We start from the raw sequence: 12,408 nt of genomic DNA, 5'->3' as shown, positions 1-12,408 counted from the left end.
ATATAATGAGTAAATGCACAAGCTCTTTGGTCAGAGTGTCTCCTACCCATTACTGTCTGTGTGAACCTGTCCTACCTATTTCTGTAAGTCTCAGTTTTCCTTTTGTAAAATGTCAATAACCGTTCTCATCATATGGGTTTGTTATGAGATTTAAAACATGGCAATAAATTTAATAAATGCCTTCACACAGTGCTTGACAAATACAGAAGTATATAATATTGTGTTTTATAACTAGTACTGGGGCATACTGAGTTAGGGAGAAAATAGATATAAATACAATTGTTTACCCAAATACCTTCTTTCTCATGCTTTCTCCAAATTTAAAGCAATGCTTCTAAAACCATGCGTATGAGTCATTCAGAGATCTTTTAAAAATGTAGAGTATGATTTTGTAAATCTGGGTTGGGGCATTTTTTTCTGTATTTCTAACATACTTTAAAATATGCTGATGACCACATTATAAGTAGTAAGAAATTGAAAGGGCTTAATAGTGGACAATTGTTCATCATAGTGATTGACTCTCATATAATTTGTTCTTGCACATTGTCATGAGAGTTTTTGCATGTTTGATTTTGGCAGAAGCGAAGAAGACTGCCCCTTAAACCCTCCTTGTGTTGTAAGAGTTAGAACACGAGTACTCAATTTATATAATTAAAATGGATCATCAATAAAATTTACTTCAAAATACATACAGAAAAATTTCATATCAATTGAAATTCAAATAATCAGGATCATGGCTAGGTTTAGACTTCCTGTCAGTATTTTATTACATTTAATCTTAGAAAAGAAACATTATCATGACATCAAAAATTTGCAGTAACGCTCATTGTCACTTTGTCACCTCTTTTCTGCTTATATCACTTAACTAGATTGCCTTACTTTTTATTGAAATACACTGGAACTCTTTATGTTAAATCAGCCTTAAATCAATAACATACCACAAAAATAACAGTTGAGAAAAACTCCTTAGTTCTCTCTTTTTTTTTATTTATTTTCATTTTTTTAATTGCATTTTAGGTTTTGGGGTACATATGCAGAACATGCAAGATATTTGCATAGATACACACGTGGCAGTGTGTTTTGCTGCCTTCCTCCCCTTCACCCACATTTGGTATTTCTCCCCATGCTATCCCTCCCGAGCTCCCCCCCCCGGTGTCCCTCCCCTATTCCCCCCAATAGACCCCAGTGTGTAGTGCTCCCTTCCCTGTGTCCATGTGTTCTCATTGTTCATCACCCGCCTATGAGTGAGAACATGCGGTATTTCATTTTCTGTTCTTGTGTCAGTTTGCTGAGAATGATGTTCTCCAGATTTATCCAAGTCCCTTCAAAGGACATGAACTCATCATTTTTGATTGCTGCATAATATTCCATGGTGTATATGGGCCACATTTTCCCAGTCCAGTCTATCATCGATGGGCATTTGTGTTGGTTCCAGGTCTTTGCTATTGTAAACAGTGCTGCAATGAACAGTCGTGTGCATGTGTCCTTATAGTAGACAAATTTATAGTCCTTTGGATATATACCCAGTAATGGGATTGCTGGGTCAAATGGAATTTCTATTTCTAAGGCCTTGAGGAATCGCCACACTGTCTTCCACAATGGTTGAACTAATTTACACTCCCACCAGCAGTGTAAAAGTGTTCCTACTTCTCCACATCCTTTCCAGCATCTGTTGTCTCCAGATTTTTTAATGATCGCCATTCTAACTGGCGTGAGATGGTATCTCAAAGTGGTTTTGTTTGCATCTCTCTAATGACCAGTGATGATGAACATTTTTTCATATGTTTGTTGGCCTCATGTATGTCTTGTTTTGTAAAGTGTCTGTTCATATCCTTTGTCCATTTTTGAATGGGCTTGTTTGTTTTTTTCTTGCAAATCTGTTTGAGTTCTTTGTAAATTCTGGATAGCAGCCCTTTGTCAGATGGGTAAACTGCAAAAATTTTTTCCCATTCTGTTGGTTGCAGATTCACTCTAGTGACTGTTTCTTTTGCCATGCAGAAGCTGTGGAGTTTGATTAGGTCCCATTTGTCTATTTTGGCTTTTGTTGCCAATGCTTTTGGTGTTTTGTTCATGAAGTCCTTGCCTACTCCTATGTCCTGAATGGTTTTTCCTAGATTTTCTTCTAGGGTTTTCATGGTGCCAGGTCTTATGTTTAAGTCTTTAATCCATCTGGAGTTAATTTTAGTGTAAGGTGTCAGGAAGGGGTCCAGTTTCTGCTTTCTGCACATGGCTAGCCAGTTTTCCCAACACCATTTATTAAACAGGGAATCCTTTCCCCATTGCTTGTTTTTGTCAGGTTTATCAAAAGGTATTACTTAAGCCTTTAGTATAAGTACCCCACATTTTAGGACTAAGAGAATTATTTAACTACTGAATACCAGGTGTATGTTGAAATTAGCTTTCCTAACATCCACTGGTGTTGCTTGTGAATGTTCATTTTTAGTTAAAAATATTATGTAGTGATGCTGACTTTTAGGAAGCCCACTTTTACTTTTACTTATGTACTCTTCATTAAAACTTTATTTTTCTTTACTCATCAAATATTTTAAGATAAATGAATAGTAAATTAGAGAGGGAGGGAATATTTTGTCATGTTCTCTTTTAAACAGTGCTTTTCATAGCCTATAATTTATATCAGAACGAAGCTATGACATTTTATGCCTTTTTGTGAATAATTTGGTAAAATATATACATGTGTGTCATAACTCAACTGTAAATACTGGCATATCCTCCCAGGCATATCTAGCTTGAAGTTTCAAATTCATCCTCTGCTGAAATTCAGTTTTCAAAATTTGCATTTAGAAAGTAATTATTAACATTTGCATGACATTCAGAGTGTCACAATTTTATATTAAATTGAGATTCATGCTATAATCGTAATATCAAAAATAAATTTATGATTTGAATTTGCCCTATTAAATTGAAATCAAGGCAGTTTACTGAATATTGGTATTTATGATAACTCTAGATGATAATCTACTAAAGGGAAAGATACTGTAATGCTAAGCTACCTATAGTAGTAAGTAGAATGTTATGCTAATATGACAATTTTAATAGTTTGCATAATAAAATATTTTTAAAAGTTGATATTTCAACACATCAATTATTCAGAGCCACTCTGATCCATGAAAGGGTTTCAGAAGATCTCCAGAAAAATATCCATGTATTTTCATATATAAGCATAAAGGAGCTACTTGATTTATCATAGTCATGACATGATAAACCTATTGTAAGTAAAAATATTATAAGTCAGAAATTCATTTAATGCACCTAAGCTACTAAGTATCATAGCTTAGTTTAGCTTACATTACTTGTGCTCAGAACAGTTAACGTTAGCCTACAGTTGGGAAAAAGTATCCAACACAGTCTGTTTTATAATGAAATTAAATATCTCATGTAACTTATTTCATTCCCTACTGAAAGTGAGAAGCAGAATGGTTGTATGGGTTCTCAAAGTACCATCCCTAATGAATGCTTATCATATTCACACCATCATAAAGTTGAAAAATCGTAAGTTGAACTATTGTTAGCTGGGAATGATTTGTATTTTTTAACGTTTTTTAAATGGCTTATGAAACTGCCTCTGAAGGTAATAAGCTATTTCTTAAATAAAAATAGACTATTATTGATGGCCTGTCTTTATATGAAAAAGTCTACATAGTAGTATAGAAAATGATGATTATTTATAATTTATGTGTACATAAGGATGGGCCTGTAAAAATGTACATTTGAACACTGAAAATAATTTATGATTAGGCAGCATGGATGTAGTAACTGTACTAAAAACCCTTATCCTAAAGGAATTTCAAACTTATAAAAAGTTACAAGAATATCAACATATGCTTTCTATATGCCTATCTTTTGCTTAGATTGACTCACGAACATTTTGTCACCTTTACTTTGTCTTTTCATTCTCTCACTGTTTCCTGGTCACAAACAAATTTGAATTACTATTTTTTTCATGATCTATTTGGTAGCAAGTTGCAGACATAATGCCCTATTAGGTCTAAAGCATGGGGTAAAAATGTATGTTAGTAGATTAGGATTCTGTAGCAATGTTATTGAAAACAAAGATGATTCTGAAGAAAATTCAGCCATTAAGGTAGGTTTACAAGGCTGACAAGCTACGTTTCTTCTAGACATAAATGACCTCTGGAACTTTTTTTTACATCAGTTTTTAATATGTTTAACTATTAAAAATATTTTTAAGATCGTCTAAAGAGTTAGCAAGAGGAAAAAGCAATATCTTTAGACGATCTTAACCCAGAAAACCCTAGTTTTGCCAAACACAATCATACACCCTCACAGCTGGTGAGAAATTTATACCATGACATGTAAACTATTTCTTGGACTTGTTTTGATTAGTGAAACATGCTTAGTAGTTGCTACTACATGTCAGAGTGAACCAATGGCAAGGGACAGCTGAATACAAGACTCTGAGAGAAGCTCATTATATTTTTTCACTTCTCCCATCTAAGAGAAAATAGAGGAAACTAAAATAATATCTTCATTTCTGATAAAGAAACTAAGGTCAGATATGTTAAGTGAATTGGTGGCAGAGTTAGGACTAAATATTATGGCTTTTAACTTCTAAATTTTTTTTTTGTGTGTAACATAATGGCTTCTTTTTACATAATGTCTACTTTTTAATCTTCAGTAATGACTAATTTATATAATGAATTTTAAAAAGAATCATTTTAGAATCAGCATTTATATATCATAAATCAAAATCTTGCTTCAGTGTAGAATGTACCAGTAATAGAAGTCCTAAAATACAACTTACACACATTTTGCTTAATCACAAGGTGTTAAAACACACACAGTGATGCTGTACACAATGTGCTTTTTAATTTTTTTTTTAATCCTGGAGATTCACAAGAAATATTTTTCAGATGACCAACCATCCATTCCACAAAAAGTATATAAACTTAATTTAGAAATGTATCTTGAGAGAGCTTTAAGAGTCGGATTTTCACACAGAATTTCTTGCTGCCCAAAATAGTATAATTTTTACAACTATTTTTTGCCAAATTGGTTTCTTATTGTGAAAAATTAAGAAATTTTTTCTCTTTCTTCCTTTCCTTTTCTGTAGTTATTTGCCTTCAAGTTATGAAGAAAGACTCATGTAAATAATTCAACACATTTTTTTCTAATTTTACTGATGTCCATTAGATTTGTTTTTATTTTTCTTCTCTCATCAAGAGCTGTCTCATATTTTCTTAAGTCAAGCTGTTAAACTGGTGGGTGGGATCTTTTACTTTGTGTGTTCCACAGACAGGCATCTGGCAAATGCCACCAACTGAGAGATTAATTTTCTTGCAAAAATTCTAGTAAATGTAAAATTAAGAGCAGGTTAAGGTACTAACATGAGAGAATCTCAGAATCTCTCATATATTAATTACAGATAATTGTTATTAAAGTAACACTGGGCCGGGTGCAGTGACTCATGCCTGAAATCCCAGCAGTTTCGGAAGCCGAGGCAGGTGGATCACAAGGTCAGGAGACCATCCTGGCAACATGGTGAAACCCCATCTCTACTGAAAAAAAAAAAAACAAAAAAACAAAAATTAGCCAGGCTTGGTGGCATGTGCCTGTAGTCCCAGCTGCTTGGGAGGCTGAGGCAAGAAAATTGCTTGAACCTGGGAGTCAGAGGTTGCAGTGAGATCACGCCACTGCACTCCAGCCTGGCAACAGAGTGAGACTCTATCTCAAAAAAAAAAAAAAAAAAAAAGAACAGTGGTTACTCTTTTGAGACTTAATCTCCCAGCATTTTACCTCTTTTTTGTTCTTTTACACAGAACATGTTCATTGCTTTGTAATTCTCAAAATAATTTCAGTCTTGATTTATTCTCATTACAAGAAATTATTAGTTTTTTTCTAGCGTCATTTATTCTATATATTCCTAAAACATTCTTCTTATGTTAATTCACCAGTCTTTGATCTTTATTAATATTAGCATCTACTTTTGCCACTAATTTTCTTAGCCAGGCTCCACTGCTATTAAAAGATTTTTTTTTTTCTTTTTAGGTAACTGTGAGTAAATTCCTAACATAGCCCTCAGGGAGTTTTTCTTACTTCTTGACTGTGTGGCTTTTGCTTACAGAAGGGGCAAATGCCTTGCTTTATGGAAAAAATACAAACATAGATGAGTGTATCACCATTGGCACTTGGCACGATGTCATATCTATAAGAGATTCTTAAAACTTGGTATGTCTACAGAGTTTATTGCCCCAGGATTTAGATTTGAATTTCATATTTTAGTATTTTCAACTATTGGTAAAATTGATATTTCATCATGTTTTTTAAGCACTCTTTCAAAGAAAAAAGTAAAAATCTAATTATTTTAGAATAGAATAAAACTGATTCTATCTTATGAATTTATTATACATATCTCTAAGCAGCATTATGAAATCTTAATCTTAATTTTTATATCTTGAAACATTATGCTATTTTATCACTATAGGAACTCTTTCATCATAATCATCAATTATTCTTAGTTATATTTTAAAAGGTGAAACAGTAAGAAAGAAGAATGATGAAATTATCTATATTCACAGAAGTGTATTGATTGAGGGCCAAATTTCCTTCTTCTTATTAAATTCGTATGAATTATTCTTATGTCATAACATAAGATGTGTAAACTTTATCATAGCACTTAGGTTGTAGGGTATCTAAGAGAAGACCAGACATCACTCAAAAACCTTATCTCCTCTGGGAAAGGGATTAATGTGTTTGTGGTTGTATGCAAGACAGTTGAACCATGCTAGAGGGAATTATGACTTTGTTATCATCTTTTATTTGGAGATTAAATATGTTTTAAAGAGATGCGTATGGGGCCATGCTGATAAGGGTTGGACTTGTGATGGTTAATTTCGGATGCCCAGATATTTGATCAAACATGATTATGGATGTGTCTCTGATAATTTTTCTGGATGAGTTAACATTTGAATTGGTAAACTGATTAAGGCAGACTCTCAATATGAGTGGGCCTCATCTAATCCCTGTAAGGTTTATATAGAATAAAAGGATGAGTTAGAATTCTCTCTCTCTCTGCTTGTCTTTGAGCTGTAACATAGGTCTTCTCCTGCCTTAAGACTTGGACTGAAGCTGAAACTTGTTTTCTCCTGGGTCTGGACTTCTCAACCTCAACATTTACATGAGTCAGTTTCTTACAATAAACATCTTTATGTACATAAAAAACACATATACATTCTATTGATTCTGTTTCACTGGAGAATTCTTACCAATACAGATTTTGAAAAATATTTATTTGAACACAGTTACTTTTATTTTTATAGTGTTCATGGCTGCTTTTGTTTGTTTCAGTGACAAAGCTGAACAGTTTCAAGTGAGAACATGAGTCCCATGAACCTAAAATATTTAGCATATGGCCCTTTCAGAAAATGTTTACCTGTGCTATGTTTCCTTTAGAAGGATAAAGTAATAGTGAAAGACTTAGTAGTTTCTTTATTCTGTTGCCCAAAATGTTACATCATCTTTTAAAAATGTATAAAAGCCTGGAAATACCATCTTTATAGTCTGCTTTTAGCTTTTATTGAAGATAATTGAGAATTTAGAATTTTTCCTTTTCTATCCTGATGGCATAGATAATAAAGTTGATGAATAAGATGTTTTACAACTATTAATGAATCAGAAGATTTATTCAAATAAATAGATAGTAATACTCTAATGATGATGGTGAAATGGATAATGTAAGTAAAATCTCGGGTAATGATACAATGAGTCTTCAGGTGACAATAATGAGGAATTTTCTCAAACTCAAGTATCGGTAAGTGAAAAACATATTTCCAAGGACAAAAAGGAATATAATAATTTCTAGTTAGGCATTAAAAAGAAAAGACTTCATTAGGCAATGTTGTGCAGCAAGGATCTGTTCTATGCTGCTTTGCTAAAGGGAGATGTAATGGTATTTTTTTTAGCTATTATGATGTTTGCCTGCCAAAGTTTACTTGTTATAAAGAGGTCTGCAATGATAAAATTTATTTTAAAATGTCCAATATAAATTAGTGTTCATATAAGTTATATTATTATGTTTCTAATATAAATAAGAGTGTCTCCCCTATCTCTTTATTTTTACTTCTATGAATTATTTATTAAAACACAGAATTATTTTTAAAAGGTTTCCATTTGAATACAAATGACAAATGATGATGATGATTTTCTTGATACACTGAAGGTTAATTATTAATGACAGAAAAGAAACACAAAACAGATAGAAGACATACACTTAGGCAATGTAGAATTCGTGGTTTTAATTTATATATATTTTTATATTTTATCTTGTGTTTGTTTTTCTCTAGGAGGGTGAACCTGTCTATCACAAATAAAATCTCAAGTATTTATATATAAATTGGCTTATTGAAGAACTTTTGTTACACAACACACAATTAGAATGGGTGTTTGAAGCAGTTCAGTGTAGTGAGATTATCTTCCAGTAAAATATAGATGTTCTTACCATCTTTCTCCAAAGAAAATGTCAAGTTCCAGGAATTATTGTTTTTATTTGTAATTTTTCCTTTGTTCGCCTGCCTTTTCACTGTATTTCTAATTCAAGCAGATGGTTTCACAGCTGGATTGTAGTGTGCTTACCTCTGGTTCTTTGATGATTTTTTTCGTGGACATTTTAAGAAAATAACAAGACAGCATTTTTGTTGTTGTTATATTTGTAACACTAAAATATTTTCCCTTATAAAATTCTAAATACAGAAATAAGGTACAGCATACAGGAAAGAAAAATATTCTCAATATCAAGATTAAAAAATCAGCATAATGTGTAAAACTTATTTCTTTATGCCCTAAGTAATTTAAGTCAATAGTTTGATCTATGACACACTGGGCACTTTAAAACTTGGTGGCATAGGGGAGAAAAGTTAGGCTAATTGTTTCAGGCTTAAATTCGATAGTTTGAAAACTGCCCCAAATTTTCTCATTTTTATCTACTTTTGCCTGCACAGAGTTAATTACAATTCTATATAAATATGTATAATGTGGATTTTTCTTTGGGAACAGTGCCATGGAAGAAGAAAAAAGAGAAAGGTAGGAGAGATCTTGTTGGGTTCTGATCTGATGCTAATATCCATCTTACATTAAGGTCTCAAAACAATAAATGTTTTACATCTACAATCTGATTTCATTCATTTTTAATGTTTCGTCTTTGCTTTTGTTATGTAAGAGCATAATTTGGCATTTAAATCCGAAGGCTCTGAAATTAGAGCCCAGGCTTTGTACTATTTGTTTTGCCCTAGGCAATTTTAATAACAGCTGGGACTTAGTGACATCATTTGTAAAATGGACGTTAAAGTGCACTTTATTATATAAGGCTACTGTGACATAAAATAAAATACAAATGGTTAAAAAGAATATTAAGCATTAAGCATATCATATTTTTATTTCTTATAATGATGTGGGGGAATTCAAACAACCCCAGTTTTCACTTACTCCTATGTTCAGTAAGTATTGAGGTTTGTGTATGTGTATGTTTGGAGCTAGAGGTACAATGATAAATGGGTCCAGTCTCTTCCAAAGAGATACTTAGTGGAGATAGAGAGATAAACATAAACTCATTCAACTAAGGATTCAGAGAACTGCAATAAAAGTATGTGTAGAATCAGTAGGCACATCCAAAATGAAGTGGACAGTTCTATATATAGAGAAGGAAAAATTTCACTGGAGTAAGACACTTTTTTTAAAAACTGGGGAAAGAATATTTCTTATCCGAAAATATAGCTAGAATAAGGGACATTTTACATGGAGCGAAGAGCATGATTAAAAGTATAGAGGTATGAAATAACATACCCTGTGATATAATTTAGGTTATTTGTCCCCACCCAAATCTCATGTTCAAATGTAATCCCCAGTGTTGGAGGCAGGGCCTGATGGGAGGTGTTTGGATCATGTAGGAGGATCCCTCATGGCTTGGTGCTGCCCTCATGATAGTGAGTGAGTTCTCAGGATATTCAGTTGTTTAAAAACGTGGCACCTCCCCAGCTTCATCACATGGGGAGAGCTCCTGCTCCCCATGTGATGTGAGTGCTTCTGCTTTACCTCCTGCCATGAGTAAAAGCTTCCTGAGGCCTTCCCAGATGCTGAGCAGAGGCAGCACCATGTTTCCTATGCAGCCTGCAGAACTATGAGCCAATTAAGCCTCTTTTCTTTAAAAATTACCCAGTCTCATGTATTTCTTTGTAGCAATACATGAATGGCTTAGCACACAATGCTTATTATCCGTAGTTATTCCTTAAGCCTGGAGTGGAAGAAATAAGTGTTTAAATCTGAGTTAAAGTCTGGGATAAAGGAGAAGATGGAAAAAAGAAGCTTGTGGTCCTTTTAATATTTTTACACATATGTTAGAAAGATTATTTGTCATCAATTGGAAGAAGAAATGGAATGTTATGAAATCATGGGCAGAAGAATAACTCATAGACTATTGTTGTAGTCCAGATGAGAGATCAAAAATTAATGAACAAACATAGCAGTCCCTTTTTCCATTGAAGATGGAGAAAAGGGAATGATTATGGTAATGCAGAGGGAGTCAAAGTGATGCAATTTATTTGGGTCGCAGTAGTAATAACCTCACAGAATGACAGAGAAATGAAAGAAGTTAAGGTTACTTTATAAGAAATAATGCCATATGATTTTCAGTTATCTACTTTTAAGAATATATAATCAGTGCCTCTAAAGACACGATTTAGTATGTTACACTACAAAATATAACTATCACCTGCTCTTAAAACTAAACATTTTAAGGCTTTAAATTTTGTTAACCCAACTTTTAAATTCATCTGGAGACTGTTCTAATAATCCCCGTATTGGGAGGAACATATGCCATAGTGACACAAGTGCTTCCATAGAATCAAAATTTCTTGTATACTTATAACATCAGGTCAGACTAACCAAACCATAGCATTCTCCCAGAAGATACAATGTGCACACAAGCACAAACAAGTGGGGTAAACATAAGGAATTCCTGAGGGAGTAAATTTGCAAATAGATTTTCTGGTGCTTTAGCTAGTTTGCAAGGATATAGGAAATTACGCAGTAAATAAAGGATACAATTGTAGACATAATTCAAAATAGACTTACATGATATGCATTTTTTCAATTGAGACTCAACTTGTCTCCATGTGTACAGGTGACTGTGAAGCAGCAAATTAATTTTTAAGTGATAATAAATCTCTTTACAGAGCTAAAGTTTTTTGGTGGTCAAAGTCTTATAAGCCTTGACAGTTGCCCTACATGCACCCTAGGTCTTTCATTTATTGTTGGAGGAATCCAACCATGCCTGGAATGAGTTTAAAAGCATTCAGAGATCTCGTTCTCATATTCCACATTTTGGGGCCATTTATCCATTGACATTAGGTCTGCCACATCTGTTCATGCATTTAAATGAAAGTTAAAGACCTTCCTTTTTGATCAAGTTTTAGTGTTTTCATAATTTATATGCACCACAGTATTCTAGAAGAGTTTGTTCAGAGCAATTTTCTCTGTTTTATCTGTCACTGGTATTTTAATGCCTTTTATTTCTCAGTATTTAAGATGTGAAGTGAATAAAAATAGCTTTCTAAATAAGGATGGATTGTTGGGTAACAATTACCCAATAAACAAGTCTTTATATGAGACTAAACAAATAGTATATATATTGGTTTAAATTAGGAAAAACACATATATTAATATTGGGGTGTATAGAAAGCAGTATCCTCATATACATGTTAAAGTTAAATTGAGATTTTTAAAGAAAAAAATATTTTGATAAATCCCTTGTTCAAATACTGAAAACATCTGTGTGCAGTGTTGTATTAATATGGGCATTTTTTTCCATTGAGTATGCTTCTGTCCTGCGAGGAGAAATGGTTCCTATTTGGATTGGATGAAGTCATTCCCAATAATGTCCACAGATTAAGAAATCTCTCTTAATAAATTTCCTTCCTTATCCTTATCTTTAACAACTACTCTAACACCTTTTCAATCTACTGACAGAGTAAAAAGTTTAGAACAAATGTTATTAGCCTTTTCTAAATAAACAGGTTTGTTGGATTTATATTCATATTATCTTCTTATAAAAATATAATGTACATCAAAGGAGCTACATTTTTAAAATTAATCCTCAATGTAGAAATGAACTTATGTCCATAAGATAATAATGTAAAATATGTTTTAAAATTTGTGGTAAAACCTGATGCTACTTAGACGCAGTATAAGGAAACATAAAATTTGAATAATGTGAATATGTTTGAAATAAAATGGTGTTAATTACCTTAGATGAAATAAAACATTTCCTAGGTGCCGGGCGCGGTGGCTCAAGCCTGTAATCCCAGCACTTTGGGAGGCCGAGGCCAGTGGATCACGAGGTCGAGAGATCGAGACCAACCTGGTCAACATGGTGAAACC

The 12,408-nt window shown here is 33.0% G+C and overlaps 2 long non-coding RNA genes across 4 annotated transcripts in view; one reads left to right on the top strand and one right to left on the bottom strand.

Annotated features, from left to right (window-relative positions):
- LOC118144269 (uncharacterized) overlaps positions 1-12,408 on the bottom strand; it is a 123,921-nt gene that overhangs the window by 36,797 nt on the left and 74,716 nt on the right. The window lies entirely within an intron of this gene.
- LOC144577775 (uncharacterized) overlaps positions 1-12,408 on the top strand; it is a 62,896-nt gene that overhangs the window by 2,260 nt on the left and 48,228 nt on the right. The window lies entirely within an intron of this gene.

This window comes from Callithrix jacchus, chromosome 9 (assembly GCF_049354715.1).
Source record: "Callithrix jacchus isolate 240 chromosome 9, calJac240_pri, whole genome shotgun sequence".
In the NCBI taxonomy this organism is placed as follows: domain Eukaryota; kingdom Metazoa; phylum Chordata; class Mammalia; order Primates; family Cebidae; genus Callithrix; species Callithrix jacchus.
This window is presented reverse-complemented; position numbering and strand designations above follow the sequence as displayed.